This window comes from Rhinopithecus roxellana, chromosome 4, assembly GCF_007565055.1.
Source record: "Rhinopithecus roxellana isolate Shanxi Qingling chromosome 4, ASM756505v1, whole genome shotgun sequence".
NCBI lineage: Eukaryota > Metazoa > Chordata > Mammalia > Primates > Cercopithecidae > Rhinopithecus > Rhinopithecus roxellana.
The window spans coordinates 147,653,359-147,669,167 of record NC_044552.1 but is presented as its reverse complement, the minus strand read 5'-3'; the positions used below and the strand labels follow the sequence as shown (position 1 = coordinate 147,669,167).

Sequence of the window (15,809 nt, the reverse complement as noted above, 5' to 3'; positions counted from 1 at the left end):
CCATGGATCTGTTCAGTCAGTTGGGAGGTTAGGATTTCATTTTCATTTATCAATGCTAATAGGAATGATTAGGCTGTCTTCATGTCAGCTGAATTTGCAAGAAACTCCTTGGATGGTGTTAATGGCAGCTGTATTTTTTGGGAGCTCTGCTCTAATTTGATAAAGTAAGTTCTGGTAAGATTTGTTCCTTTATCTTCAGTCTCTCAAATGTTTTCATTCAAATAATCTTTGTAACAATTTTTTATGTCTGAGTGGGTTCCCAAACAGTCATCTATTGTAAGACTTTCTGATTCCTTTTTTCCCTGTGGTCATTATGAATAGGGCTTCTGTACATAATTACATGGTAGGTTTTGTTTGGAAATAACATCAAAGTATTTGCTAAAATATTTAGGAATGTGATTTTTGGATTGTAAGGTGAGACTTGTTGAGCTTTGGAAAAAACTGCCCCACTTGTAATAGGGGAAGAAAAATAATTATCTCTCTCTGTTTTCAGAATTCTTAGATGGGACCCTCTGTAACAAGTGACAGATTAAAATGAGAAAAATGTAGAAAAGTTTAAAAAAATGTATACCTTATGGATACATGGGAGACACCCAGGGAAAAATGAGTAAATCTCCAACAGTTGGCTTTCAATTCAAGTGTAAATACTATCTTCAACTTAAAGAAAGAAGATTTGAGGTCCAGTAATGGGAAGGTAACCAGCAAAAGGACTGTAGGTAAGGTTTGATATACAGACTTAAGTGCGTGCATTCTCCGTTGATAAGACTCTTCAGTGATTTAGTTATCCTTCTCTTCTTGGTGGAGAGAGAGAGAGAGGTAGCTTTTAAATGGGGATTTCCTTTATAGATGTAAATTTTCCTTACACAAGGGTAACTTCTACTCTGTTTTCAGAACTTCCTTTGTAGCATTTTTTCAAAATAATCATCTTGGAATAATTCTTAAGCCAAAGGGATATATTTTGGGTTGGCATATTCTGGATTCCTACCATTATATTTTGAGGTGGCATATTATGGTTTTCTACACTGTGTTCCACCAGCAATGAAGAGTTCTTGTCTTTCCTCCAGCAATTTGTCTTTTTTTTTTTAGAGTTTAGCAATTCTAACAGATATATACCAGCTTTGCTATCTCATTGTGGTTTTCAGTTCTGTACTATGTTGAGCATCTTTTTGTATGTTTACTTGCCATCTGTAGATCTTCTTTGGTGAGGTGTCTGTTCAGATCTGTGTGCATTTTTGATTGGGCTGTTTAACTTACTGTTTAGTTTTAAGGTTCTTGTTTTGCATATTTTGAATACAAATTCTCATATTTGTATTTTGCAAATATTGTCTTTCAATATGTGGCTTGTCTTTTTATTCTCTTAATAAGGTCTTTTTCAGAGTGTAAACTTTTAATATTAAAAAATCTACATTATTATTTCTTCTGTGTGTATCGACTTTTTGTGTCATTTGTTAAAATTCATTACCAAACCCAAAGACACATAGGTTTTCTTCTATGTTTTCTTCCAGAAATTGTAGGCCAGGTGCAGTGGCTCTCGGCTGTAATCCCAGCACTTTGGGAGGCCGAGAGGCAGGCGGATCACGAGGTCAGGAGATCGAGTCCTTCCTGGATAACATGGTGAAACCACGCCTCTACTAAAAATACAAAAAATTAGCCAGACGTGGTGGCGGGCACCTGTAGTCCCAGCTACTTGGGAGGCTGAGGCAGGAGAATGGCATGAACCCAGGAGGCAGAGCTTGCAGTGAGCCAAGATTGCACCACTGCACTCCAGCCTGGGTGACAGAGCAAGACTCCATCTCAAAAAAAAAAAAAAAAAAAGAATATTGCTGGCTACATGCCAATAAGTAGGACGAAGGGGACATTCTTAAGAGAAACCTGGCACCATAAGTACAGATTAAGGCAGAGGACACTCAAAAGAGATAGGCAGGTGCAGTAGGTACAGACGTGACCACCATGAGACCTTCCTGAGATGGCAGGAAGGAGCCCAGTCCCAGAGTGGATTTGGATTGATCACTGCACATGTGCCCAAACCAACAGTGAGGGGGTCCCACAAGCCCAAGTGGGCAAAGTTAGGGATCTAAGGCAGGAGCAGGAAAACCAGACAAAGAAAACAGGTGGAGACTTGAGACAGAGGCATGAATGTGAAGCCCAAAATAAAATTTCCTGCACAGGACTCTTGGCCTGTTTTCCTGCACAATCAGCCCACTCCTCCCTTGGGTCCTACCTATTTTTTCCTACAATAAGCTGTTTACACTGTATTTATTTTCAATGAAATTATCTGCCATCTTTGTACTGCCTCCTGGTGAAAATCTTTCTGCCAAGTTAGACAAGAACTGGGACATCAGCTCTCTCCAGCGATAGCTCCTTTTGAGTTTGAATTTCCCAAACTGATGGCACTGAATTACTGGTGCTCCAACTGTAAGTGGTGCAGTAAGAGGTCAGTAGGGGATGCCAGCCTCACACCAGGAGCAAGAGGGCCCTGCATAGTCCCCCAGATGCCTGCAGGTGGCGTGCCACCACTACACGGCAAGAAAGAGGGCCAGGCAGTGTCCCCAGCTGCCAGGAAGGTGCGTACAGCAACTAGCGCTGTGAGCAAGAGGGCCGGGCAGTGTCCCCACCTGCCAGCAGGGGGCGCACGGACACCACACCATGAGAAAGAGGACTCTGCTGTGCCATCTTTGCCAGCAGGGGGCGTACTGCCACTACACTGTAAGCAAGAGGGTCTGGCAGCATCCCCAGAGGCCAGAAGGGCCCTGCAGTGTCCCAGCCAATAGCATGAGGCACTGGCCACTGCACTGTGAGCAAGAGGGTCCTACAGTTGTCCTGGTCACCAACAGGTGTCACATGGGCACAGCACCATGAGCAAGCAGGCCCTGCAGTGCCCGGCCGCCAGCAGGGGGTGCCCGAGTTCGCCTTTTCAGATTCCTGAGGTTCTGCCACCTACCTGCCTCCCAGAGCCGTGCATAGCCTATGCCAGGGCGGAACTGCATTCTTCTCAGCACAGACCCAGAGGACACCGTGAAGGTGGAGCTTCATTCTGCTCATCACAGACCGGGGGGAACTGTGAGGGCAGAGCTGCGTTCTGTGCAGCACAGACCCAGGGGTTACCACGAGGGCAGAGCTGCATTCTGCTCAGGACAGACCCGGGGGCACGGCAAAGGCAGAGCAATGTTCTCCCCAGCACAGACACGGAGGACACTGTAAGGGCGGGACTGCTTTCTTCTCAGCACAGACCAGGAGGGGGACACCATGAAGGCAGAGCTGCGTTCTCCTCAACACAGACCCTGGGGGCACTATCTCACTTTGGGACAACTCAGGACCACATCCATGGTGAGCGAAATCCTTCCTGTTTGCAGCCCTGAATCTTGAGGGTCACAGACTAGTTCGAAGGGCTCAGTGTAGAAAACTGGAAACCAAAAGACCCTCTAAATCCTATGCACTGAGGTTCTCCCCACCCAAGGCGAGATGGCTGCAGTGCAAGGTCCATACTGCAGCCTCAGAACACAAAGGCATGCTTCGTAATGCAGACATGCCATCTGAAATACGAATACAACACCCACAGTACTCATGTACCAAACATCTGTAATGCTAACACACTACCTAAAAACGAAAACGTTACAAACCCTCACTCCCCACACAACCTGCAACCCAATACAATGCTCACAATAATGAACACTGACATAATCAACACAAATGTAGCTACTAGCATACAGTTAGGGTTGCCATCAGGGTTAGTGGTTACATTTAGGGGTTGGGGTTAGGATTAGGGTTAGGGTTAGATTTGGGGTTAGGATTAGGATTGGAGTTGGATTAGGGTTATAGGTAGGGTTTAGGGTTATGGCTAGGGCTAGGGTTATGGTCAGGGTTACATTTTAGGGTTATGGCTAGAGCTAGAGATAGGGTCAGAGTTACGGTTTAGGGTTGGAGTTGGAATTAAGGTTATCATTATGGTTTAGGGTTACGGCTGGGGTTAGGGTCAGGGTTACGGTTTAGGGTTACGGCTAGCGCTTGGTTCTGGGTCAGAGTTACGGCTGCGGCTCAGGTCAGGGTCAGGGTTATGGTTGGGGCTCAGGTCAGGGTCAGGGTTATGGCTGGGGCTCGGGTCAGGGTCAGGGTAATGGCTGGGGCTCAGGTCAGGGTCAGGGTAACGGCTAGGGTGAGGGTCAGGTTCAGGGTTAGGGTTAGGGTCAGGGCGAGGGTCAGGGTCAGGGCGAGGGCAAGGTCTAGGGTGAGGGCTAGGGCGATGGCAAGGATGAGGGCGAGGACAAGAGTGAGGGTGAGGGTAAGGGTTAGGGTTCGGGTTAGGGTTTGGGTTCAGGTTCGGGTTCGGGTTAGGGTTTGGGTTCGGGTTCTAGAACCTTTGACTGCAGGAAATCAAATGGCTGATCGCCTAGTTGCTAATGCCATATCTAATGCTAGACAGTTTCACAATTTAACCCATGTTAATGGCTCTGGTCTTAAATGCAGATACAGCATTACCTGGAAAGAAGCTAAAGCTGTGTGGTTCCAAGATGGCTGAATAGGAACAGCTCTAGGCTACAACTCCCAGCGAGCAACACAGAAGAGGGGTGATTTCTGTATTTCCAACTGTGGTACCAGGTTCATCTCACTGGGGCGCATTGGACAGTGGGTGCAGCCCACTGAGTGAGAGTCGAAGCAGGGTGAGGTGTTGCCTCACCCAGGAAGTGCAAGGGGTAAGGGAATTCCCTTTCCTAGCCAAAGGAAACCCTGACACATAATACCTGGAAATTCGGGTCACTCCCACCCTAATACTGTGCTTTTCCAAGGATCTTAGCAAACTGCACACTAGGAGATTATATCCTGCACCTATCTTGGAGGGTTCCATGCCCACGGAGCTTCGCTCATTGCTAGCACAGCAGTCTGAGATCTAACTGCAAGACAGCAGTGAGGCTGGGGGAGGGTTGCCCACCATTGCTGAGGCTTGAGTAGGTAAACAAAGCGACTGGGCAGCTCGAACTGGGTGGAGCCCACCGCAACTCAAGGAGGCCTGTCTGCCTCTGTAGACTCCACCTCTGGGGACACGGCATAGCCAAACAAACGTCTGCAGAAACCTCTGCAGATTTAAATGTCCCTGTCTGACAGCTTTGAAGAGAGTAGTGGTTCTCCCAGCACAGTTTGAGACCTGAGAATGGGCAGATTGCTTCCTCCAGTGGGTCCCTGACCCCCAAGCAGCCTAACGGGGAGGCACCCCCCAGTAGGGGCCGACTGACTCCTCACACAGCCAGGTGTCCCTCTGAGATGAAGCTTCTAGAGGAACGATCAGGCAGCAACATTTGCTATTCAGCAATATTCACCATTCTGCAGCCTCCGCGGCTGATACCCAGGCAAACAGGGTCTGGAGTGGACCTCCAGCAAACTCCAACAGACGTGCAGCTGAGGATCCTGACTGTTAGAAGGAAAACCAACACACAGAAAGGACATCCACACCAAAACCCCATCTGTACGTCACCATCATCAAAGACCAAAGGTAGATAAAACCACCAAGATGGGGAAAAAACAGAGCAGAAAAGCTGAAAATTCTAAAAATCAGAGCACCTCTCCCCCTCCAAAGGAATGAAGCTCCTCACCAGCAATGGAACAAAGCTTGATGGAGAATGACTTTGATGAGTTGAGAGAAGAAGGCTTCAGATGATCAAACTTCTCCGAGCTAAAGGAGGAAATTTAAACCCATCACAAAGAAGCTAAAAACCTTGAAAAAAGATTAAATGAATGGCTAACTAGAATAACCAATGTAGAGAAGTCCTTAAGTGACCTGATAGAGCTGAAAACCATGGCATGAGAACTACGTGACAAATGCACAAACTTCAGTAACCGATTCGATCAACTGGAAGAAAGGGTATCAGTGATTGAAGATCAAATGAATGAAATGAAGCGAGAAGAGAAGTTTAGAGAAAAAAGTAAAAAGGAATGAACAAAACCTCCAAGAAATATGGGACTATGTGAAAAGACCAAATTTGCGTCTGATTGTTGTACCTGAAAGTGATGGGGAGAATGGAACCAAGTTGGAAAGCACTCTGCAGGATATTATCCAGGAGAACCTCCCCAACCTAGCAAACCAGGCCAACATTCAAATTCAGGAAATACAGAGAACGCCACAAAGATACTCCTCAAGAAGAGCAACTCCAAGAAACATAATTGTCAGATTCACCAAAGTTGAAATGAAGTAAAAAATGTTAAGGGCAGCCAGAGAGAAAGGTCGGGTTACCCACAAAGGGAAGCCCATCAGACTAACAGCGGATCTCTCAGCAGAAACTCTACAAGCCAGAAGAGAGTGGGGGCCAATATTCATCATTCTTAAAGAAAAGAATTTTCAACCCAGAATTTCATATCCAGCCAAACTAAGTTTCATAAGTGAAGGAGAAATAAAATCCTTTACAGACAAGCAAATGCTGAGAGATTTTGTCACCACTAGGCCTGCCCTACAAGAGATCCTGAAGGAAGCACTAAACATGGAAAGAAACAACTGGTACCAGCCACTGCAAAAACATGCCAAAATGTAAAGACCATCGATGCTAGGAAGAAACTGCATCTACTAATGAGCAAAATAACCAGCTATCATCATAATGACAGCATCAAATTCACACATAACAATATTAACCTTAAATGTAAATGGGCTAAATGCTCCAATTAAAAGACACAGACTGGCAAACTGGATAAGGCATCAAGACCCATCAGTGTGCTGTATTCAGGATACCCATCTTATGTGCAGAGACACACATAGGCTCAAAATAAAGGGATGGAGGAAGATCTACCAAGCAAAAAGAAAACAAAAAAAGGCAGGGTTTGCAATCCTAGTCTCTGATAAAACAAACTTTAAACCAACAAAGATCAAAAGAGACAAGGCCATTACATAATGGTAAAAGGATCAATTCAACAAGAAGAACTAACTATCCTAAATATATATGCACCCAATACAGGAGCACCCAGATTCATAATTCCTAAAGAGTATAATTGTGAATTAGCGATGAACATATTTTTGAAAGTTCTTTAAGAGATTCAATCAAGCACCCAGGTTTGACAGCCATTGACACAAGGCAATCCTGTCACTCACAGATGAAGCCGTTAAGACATCCAGATCAGTTGGAGCTGATAGTCACTGCACACTGGCAGATGTGCCATGGGCACTGCTGGTTGTTATGACCACCATCTTTTCTCATTGGTCAATGGCCATCCTGTGTCCATAATGATGGTTAGTGTCCGTGATAAAAATTTCAAATACAATTATATTTTGCAGCTAATAAGTAGTAACATTGAATTAGCACTAAGCATCTTCCTGCCATGAAGTCAGTTGTGTGTTCTCTGCATTCCCTGACCGTCACTTTTCGTATAAAGTTTTGTTTATTACCTGATGAATAGAACAAAACTTGTTTGTGCCCATTAAACAGGTAATTCATGTTTTCAAAAGATAAGCATTATCTTTCCTTTATCACTTCTAATAATTCAACTCTGTAGTCCTGATCAGTGTAGCTTACAAACTGGAAGACAAAAGACATTTTAAAAAACCTAATAGCTAAGTAAGTTTTTGAAGCTGTTAATATTGCTGAAATTATTGCTATAGAAAAGACCAAAAAGCATGCCGAATAGAACTCTGTTCTTAGAGATTTCTCCTGAAAAAGTCACATGTTATTTCTTCTCACCTCCATTGGCAAAAAAAAAAAAAAGCTATGTGGTCATGCAAAAATTTAAGCAGGTGGGTTGGAATAGTCAGAATGCATTCATAAAAACTGAACTGACAATATTTGGAGAACAGCACCAATGACTATCGTGAATGCCAACATGCATCCCTAACAACCCCGTCCTGTTGCTCTCCAAACTTTTTATGTCTTGCAAAGTATTAGAACTTACTATCTGAAGCCATACCACTCAGAGGGACTGCAAAATACATAATGACATCTCCTTTAAGATATCCTTAGAGAATTCAAGGAAAAGAAGTTAAATAATTTAAAAAGTGCTTTTGGGTACAGCTATTTAGCAGTAGGGGATAAGATTAGAGATAGATTGTGAAGAAAATAGTAGGATTAGGGTTAGGATTAGGGTCTGGGTCTGAGTCAGGTCCGGAAGTATGGTTAGAGGTGGGGTCATGGTCAGGGTCAAGATCAGAGTCAGGGTCAAAGTCAGGGTCAGAATTGGGGACCAGGGTAGGGATCAGGGTTTAGGGTCAGGGTCAAAGTCTAGAGACAGGATTGGGGTTAGGATTAGAACCAGAGCTTTGTTCTCCTCAGGACCCATTCAAGAAGAGGCAATGGCTTTGGAGCACCTGGTAGTGTGTCCTCAGTGAAGACCAGAGTTTCGTTGTCCTCAAGACTGACCTGGGGAGACGTGGCTGCGGGCCAGTGAGGAAGGTGAGGCCAAAGCTTCCTGTCTGCTCCCCGGGTGCTAAAGGGAGCTCTGCCATGGGCTTTACTTCACACATTATATTCTGCAAGTCTTGTTTTACAAAAGCATCCCTTCCTTGAGGCTTTGGTTGCTCATCATCACAGCGTGTCATAACACATGATAAGATTTGGGTTTGCTTCTGTGGGGAGATCTTGGTATAGAGAAAGGAGAAATGCTTAGAGCCACTGTCAGGACAGTTGGGATGAAAGCTGGAGATGGGCAGAGGCTGGAGGAAACATGTGCACTCCCTGTAAACGCTTTTATTCATATTTTCATTACTCATTTTTCTTACAGTGTTAAATTAGTAAAAATAGTATTGAAAAATTGAAAAGTAGGCATATTAAAACTTGCAACATTATTTAAGTTTAAATATATTATTTGTACCTCATCGACATTTTTTATTTTGTTGAGAAAGTCAAAGGTTAATTGGCAGCATATTTTTAATAGTAGATAGAATAATGTCTGTTTTATAAACATTGACATCCTACATTACATGTGTGAACCCTGAAAATCTGAGACTGGTCTCAGATTTTTTAGAAAGTTTATTTTGCCATGTTTGAGGATGCGCCCGTGATGCCTCTGCAGGAGGTACCGACAATGCGGGCCCAAGGTGGTCGGGGCCCAGCTTGGTTTTACACACTTTAGGGAGACATGAGACATCAAACAATATGTGAAAGATGTACCTTGGTTCACTCCAGAAAGGTGAGACAACTTGAAGAGAAGGCCAGACAGGGAGCTTTCAGGTCATAGGTACATAAGAGACAAATGGTTTCATTCTTTTGAGTTGCCGGTTACTCTCTCCCAATGAGGCACTCAGATACGCATTTCTCTTGGTGAGCAGATGGATGACTCTCAGAGGGAGTCCTGTGTTGTCGACAAGCATTCTGACCTATAGCTGATTGCAGGAGCTATCAGGAAAGCATCAGTGGGAAATAATATCTAAATGACAAAAGGTATGAAATGGCTGTGATGAAAGATCTGATGAGATTTCATTATACCACAACTGACAAAGATATCTGATTTTTTTTCCTGTGGCATACAGGATTTAAAATAATAACTGGAATTATGACTCATAACTCTATACCAGCACATAGCATGAATAAGGAGGACGTTGACAAATTTCCAGGAATTTTATATAATTTCTGAAAACATAACATTTTACCCATACAAATATAACACTGGGAAGGTTAGGTATCTCTTTTTATTTGTATATGTTGTATGGTTTTCCTTATAAATTATTACATCCTATTTTTCTTGCAAAACATGCCCTACTTTTCTTATATACTTTGCATAGAGTTGTTTCTAGTTATTCTATTATTTCTAGTAGTGTTTTTTTTTTTCTTTTTTTTGAGACAGAGTCTCGCTCTGTCTGCCAGGCTGGAGTGCGGTGGTGTGATCTCGGCTCACTGAAAGCTCCACCTCCTGGGTTCACACCATTCTCCTGCCTAAGTCTCCTGAGTAGCTGGGACTATAGGTGCCTGCCACCGTGCCCAGCTAATTTTTTGTATTTTTAGTGGAGACATGGTTTCACCGTGTTAGCCAGGATGGTCTCGATCTCCTGACCTCATGATCCACCCATCTTGGTCTCCTAAAGTGCTGGGATTGTAGGCGTGAGCCACTGCGCCTGGCCTGTTTCTAGTAGTTTTATTTACATATATTGATTATAATTTTAATACTTTTATTTTCCAGTGAAAACTAGGACATAGACCGGTTTAAACTGTCATATGTTAGCATTCTGTAGTAGATTAGAAAATGTATGAGTATACCATCTCCCAACATTGGGATGTGTTTTCTCATAGTACATATGTTTCTCATAGTACACAGTACAGTGTGGTAGTTTCTCATAGTACATAGTACAGGGTGGTAGCCAAAAACATGTTTATTAACAGGCCAAAGTATCTGGCTTCTCTGTAAAAATAAGAAGCCAAAAGTATATAAACTTGAATTACTTATGTCCGGTAATTAATGTTTTAGTATTGTATCTTATTCATAAATGATCTAGATATTTAATGGAAATGTTTTAGTTAGCTTAACTTTAAGGTTAAAAATTACCAAAAGTATTTTGGAAACTACTATTAGGCAGATTTACTGTAAAAAACTTATTATTGAAATAATGTTTTTCGCTTTTCACAAGATGGCACCAAAAGCAAAGAAGGAAGCTGCTGCCCCTCCTAAAGCCAAAGCCAAAGCAAAGGCCAAGAAGGCAGTGTTGAAATGTGTCCACAGGCCCCCCAAAAAAGAAGATCTGCACCTCACCCACCTTCCAGCGTCCCAAGACACTGCGACTCCGGAGACAGCCCAGGTATCCTGGGAAGAGCGCCCCCTGGAGAAACAAGCTTGACCACCATGCTATCAACAAGTTTCCAGTGACCACTGAGTCAGCCATGAAGAAGATAGAAGACAACAACACGCTTGTGTTCACTGTCGATGTTAAAGCCAACAAGCACCAGATCAAACAGACTGTGAAGAAGCTCTGGGACGTGGATGTGGTCACAGTCAACATCCTGATTCGGCCTGATGGAGAGAAGAAGATATATGTTCGAGTGGCTCCTGATTACAATGCTTTAGATGTTGCCAACAAACTTGGGATCATCTAAACTGAGTCCAGCTGGCTGATTCTAAATAGATGTGTATCTTTTCACCATAAAAAAAAGGAAATAATGTTTTTCATAAGAATGATGACTTAAAATCTTAAAGCTTATAGATTTGATTCTAATTATCTAGTAAGTATAATATTAGCTTCTTGTAAGCACTCAAGCAGAATAGAAACTTGTTTGTTGGCCAGGCACTGTGGCTCACACCTGTAATCCCAGCACTTTGGGAGGCTGAGGTGGGCGGATCATGAGGTCAGGAGATCAAGACCATCCTGGCTAACACTGTGGAACCCTGTCTCTACTAAAAATACAAAAAAAATTAGCTGAGCATGGTGGCAGGCCCCTGTAGTCCCAGTTACTTGGGAGGCTGAGGCAGGAGAATGGCGTGAACCCAGGAGGCAGAGCTTGCAGTGAGCCAAGATTGCAGCACTGCACCCCAGCCTGGGTGACAGAGAGAGACTACATCTTAAAAAAAAAAAAAAAAAAAAAAAAGAAAAGAAAGACACTTGCTTGTTTTATATTTAATAGTGATAACTCTGAAGACATAATTGTTTTATTACACAAAAAATATTAAATTTATCTTATTTAACTAAGTTGAATCCAAATCATGTTAACCTGAAAAACATTTGAATCGGTTCCTATATTTCTAGGAGTTTGGGGAATATTTATTTATAAATGATTTTTTTTTCCAAGCCAAGTTAGAATAGAACACTTTTAGAGGATTTTATAAATGAATTTTGCAATGCTATCCAGAGTTCAGAAAATTCACATACACAGAACATACATTAATAGACATACAAACACAAATAGAGATCTCATAGCTTTCATCCTGAAATTTTAGCCACGAATCAGGCATAAATATTCTGATGGTTAATTTTAGACGTCTACTTGATTGGATTAAGAGATACTAACATAGCTGGTAAAGCACAGTTTCTGGGCATAAGTGTGAGGGTGTTTCTGGAAGACACTGAGATAAGAAAGATCCACCCTGACCCAATGTGAATGGGCACTGATATGGTTTGACTGTGTCCCCATCCAGATCTCATCTTGAATTGTAGTTGCTATAATCCCTACATGTTGTGGGAGGGACCTGGCGGGGGACGATTGAATCATGGTGGTGGTTACTGCCATGTTGTTCTCATGATAGTGAGTGAGTTCTCACGATCTGATGGTTTTATGGTTTAGCACTTCTTGCTGCTGCCATGTGAAGAAAGACATCTTTGCTTCCCCTTCTGAGGCGCCTCCAGCCATGTGGAACTGTCAGCCCATTAAACCTCTTTGTTCTTGGCTGGATGCGGTGGCTCATGCCTGTAATCCCAGCACTTTGGGAGGCCGAGGCAGGTGGATCACGAGGTCAGGAGATCAAGACCATCCTGGCGAACATGGTGAAACCCCGTCTCTACTGAAAATACAAAAAAATTAGCCAGGTGTGGTGGCGGGCATCTGTAGTGTCAGATTCTAGGGAGGCTGAGGCAGGAGAATGGCATTAACCCGGGAGGCAGCGGAGCTTACAGTGAGCGGAGATCGTGCCACTGGACTCCAGCCTGGGCGACAGAGTGAGACTCTGTCTCCAAAAACAACAACAACAACAACAACAAGAAACCCCTCTTTGTTCTTTATAAATTGCTCAGACTCAGGTACTTCTTCATAGCAGTACAAAAATGAACTAATACAGGCACCATCCAATTGCTTGAGAGCCCAGATAGAACAAAAAGGAAGAGGAAAGGTGAATTATCTCCTTGTGACACTGAAACATCCTTCTCTTGCCTTTGACATCAGAACCTCAGGGTCTCAGGCCTTTGGCCTCAGAATGAGAGTTACATCATTGACTTAACTGATTCTGAGTCCTTTGGACATGGACTGAGCAATGCTACCAGCTTTCCTGGTTCCCCAACTTGGAGACAGCCTATCATGGACTTTCTCAGCCTCCATAATTATGTGAACCTTTCTTATCTGTCTGTCTACATATATCCTATGGATTGTGCCTTTCTGGGGAACCCTGAGTCCCAGCTACTCGGGAGGCTGAGGCAGGAGAATGGCATAAACCTGGGAGGCGGAGCTTGCAGTGAGCCAAGATCGTGCCACTGCACTCCAGCCTGAGCAGCAGAGAAAGACTCTGTCTCAAAAAAAAAAAAAAAAAAAAAAAAAAAAAAAAAAAAAAGTTGTTATAAAGATTATTTAAATGAAAACATTTGAGATACCAAAGATAAAGAAAGAAATCTTACCAGAACTTACTTTATCTAATTAAAGCAGAGCTCCCAGAAAATACAGGTGCCATTAACCCCATCCAAGGAGTTTCTTTCAAATTCACCTGCCAGGAAGACAGCCTACTCGTTCCCATTAGCACTGATAAATGAAAATGAAATCCTAAGCTCCCAAATGACTGAACAGACCCACTCTTGGCTGAGGGGATCCCAGAGTGACTTTCAAAACTGAATTCTCGGGTTTACAGAGGGTCCCATCTTAGAATTCCGTAAAGGTAGAGAGAAAATTATTTTTCCTCCCCTATTATAAGTTGGGCAGGATGGGATGACAGGGATCAGATACACCTCGTTATACCCCCTCCTTTGCTTCCTTAGGCTTTCTTCCCTAAGGATTTAACAGAAACAAGCCTTTTTTTTTTTTTTTTTTTTTTTTTTTTGAGACGGAGTCTCGCTCTGTCGACCAGGCTGGAGTGCAGTGGCCGGATCTCAGCTCACTGCAAGCTCCGCCTCCCGGGTTACGCCATTCTCCTGCCAGCCTCCGAGTAGCTGGGACTACAACGCCCGCCACCTCGCCCGGCTATGTTTTTGTATTTTTTAGAGAGACGGGGTTTTCACGTGTTAGCCAGGATGGTCTCGATCTCCTGACCTAGTGATCCGCCCGTCTCGGCCTCCCAAAGTGCTGGGATTACAGGCTTGAGCCACCGCGCCCGGCCAGAAACAAGTCTTTCAAAAGACTCCACCACTGATTTCAACCAACTGCCTGAAGCTGCCTCTCCTCTCTTGCCTGATAAGAGACCACCCATGATGGAGAGGTTCTGGACAGCGTACACAGGATGCACAGAGCGAATTTTCACATCCTCTGCTTCACCTTTTAATGTCAGAGGGCTGAAAACTCCACCCTGGGATCATGCTAACACTGCCATTTTTTGTACATTGGACCCATGAAGGAGCAAGAAACTCAATTGCGCAGCATGCATTTCTCCTTTAGAAAATATGCATGATTCCTCCTAGAGCTTATTAAATTAGGTGTATTTGGCCACGCCACTCAGTATAAATTACTATTTCCTTTACCTCTCCCTTGAAGTGTCGTTTCTTCTGACTTCTGGCTGGAGGTTATCTTCCTAGCCTGCAGGACTACCTGTAGGCTGCAACCCTTTATAGGAAATAAATCTCTCACTGGGTGCAGTGGCTCGTGTCTGTAATCAAAGCACTTTGGGAAGCCGAGGTGGGTGGATCACCTGAGAGACAAGAGATCGAGACCATCCTGGCTTTCATGGTGAAACCCCGTCTCTACTAAAAATACAAAAATTAGCTGGGCATGGTGGTGCATGCCTGTAGTCCCAGCTACTAGGGAGGATGAGGCGGGATAATCGCTTGAACCTGGGAGGTGCAGCCTGCAGTGAGCCAAGACCACTCCACTGCACTCCAGCCTTGGCAACAAGAGTGAAACTCCGACTCAAAAAAACAAAAACATAATGAAATCTCTCCTTTCCGAATTTATGAAGACATCAGTCTTCATTTGACAGCATTAAAAAGTTCAAAAAGACCTTCCATACTCCCCACAAGAGCCTAGAAATCTTCCTTGTTTAATCATTTTGGAGGTCTGAGAACTTGTAATCCAATGAGTAGAAAATGTTGTACCCCTTATGGCTGTCATCCTGCCAGTTCTCCAGGAGTTGTATAAGTCTAAATCTGCAAGGGTCTCATCCATAAGGACCCTTGTCTCTTCCTCTGTTGCCTTTGCCCACTGGCTCTGGCAACAGGGGTCTCTTTCTCTTGCTCTCTTTTGGATACGGTGGCTCCTCTTCTGAACCACCTTAGGAAATGCCTTTTGCTACAGGGCTAAGTCATTTAAAAGCCTACAGTTTGAGTAACATTTTGAGTGAGTACTCCTGAAGCTGGGTTGGAATCTCAGGCTTCTTTGCTGAAAGGTGACTTTGGGCTAGAAGTTCTTATCCTAGCTTTCGTTTTGAGGCCTCTCTGTTCTCCTCTTGGGTTGGAAGTTATTCCGGCTTTTTGTTTCATGGTGTCTCTGTGATCTAGTTCTTGCTCCTTTCATGGAAACTTCTCAGTTGACTAAATTCTCCCTTCTCAAACCCTGCTGACTGTGTGTTCACACCAATATGGAACTAATTCTGTCTACTTCTTTCTTCCTGTTTGCATGACTTTACCAAGAATTATTTAGAACTTTAATGGTTCTTTTGAGAAAATTTTGATCTTCCAAATTGCCTCCTTTAGATCTTTCCTTTCCTAATTGAGTCTCTCAACTCCCAATAATCACTGAAAGTTTAGGCACCCCACTCCATGCCTTGGAGTCTCTCAATGTGTTTAGGGATCTGCAAAAGCCAACACCTGAGCCTGAAAAATAAAATAGAAAAAAATAACGAAATTTAATTCTCAGCTTTATAAGATTATATGTCAAAAGAAAATCTTGAAAATCTTAAAAATCTCCAAAAATACTGGTGAGAAAAAAGTTTTAGCCCTCATGAAGAAGACAAAAACTGTTCCATTTCCAGAAACACATTTATAATACAAACATCAAAGGGTAAAGACAACAAAACCAAGTCTTCTATATAAACAAGTGATTTAGTATTATTGTAATCACATTAGTCAGGGG

The 15,809-nt window shown here is 43.3% G+C and overlaps 1 long non-coding RNA gene across 1 annotated transcript; it reads left to right on the top strand.

Annotated features, from left to right (window-relative positions):
* Positions 1 to 4,558: 4,558 nt before the first annotated feature.
* Positions 4,559 to 11,149, top strand: LOC115896937. The gene is made up of 3 exons (XR_004056869.1): positions 4,559 to 4,691; positions 8,241 to 8,360; positions 10,529 to 11,149. It is a non-coding gene; the product is annotated as an uncharacterized LOC115896937 (long non-coding RNA).
* Positions 11,150 to 15,809: the final 4,660 nt, after the last annotated feature.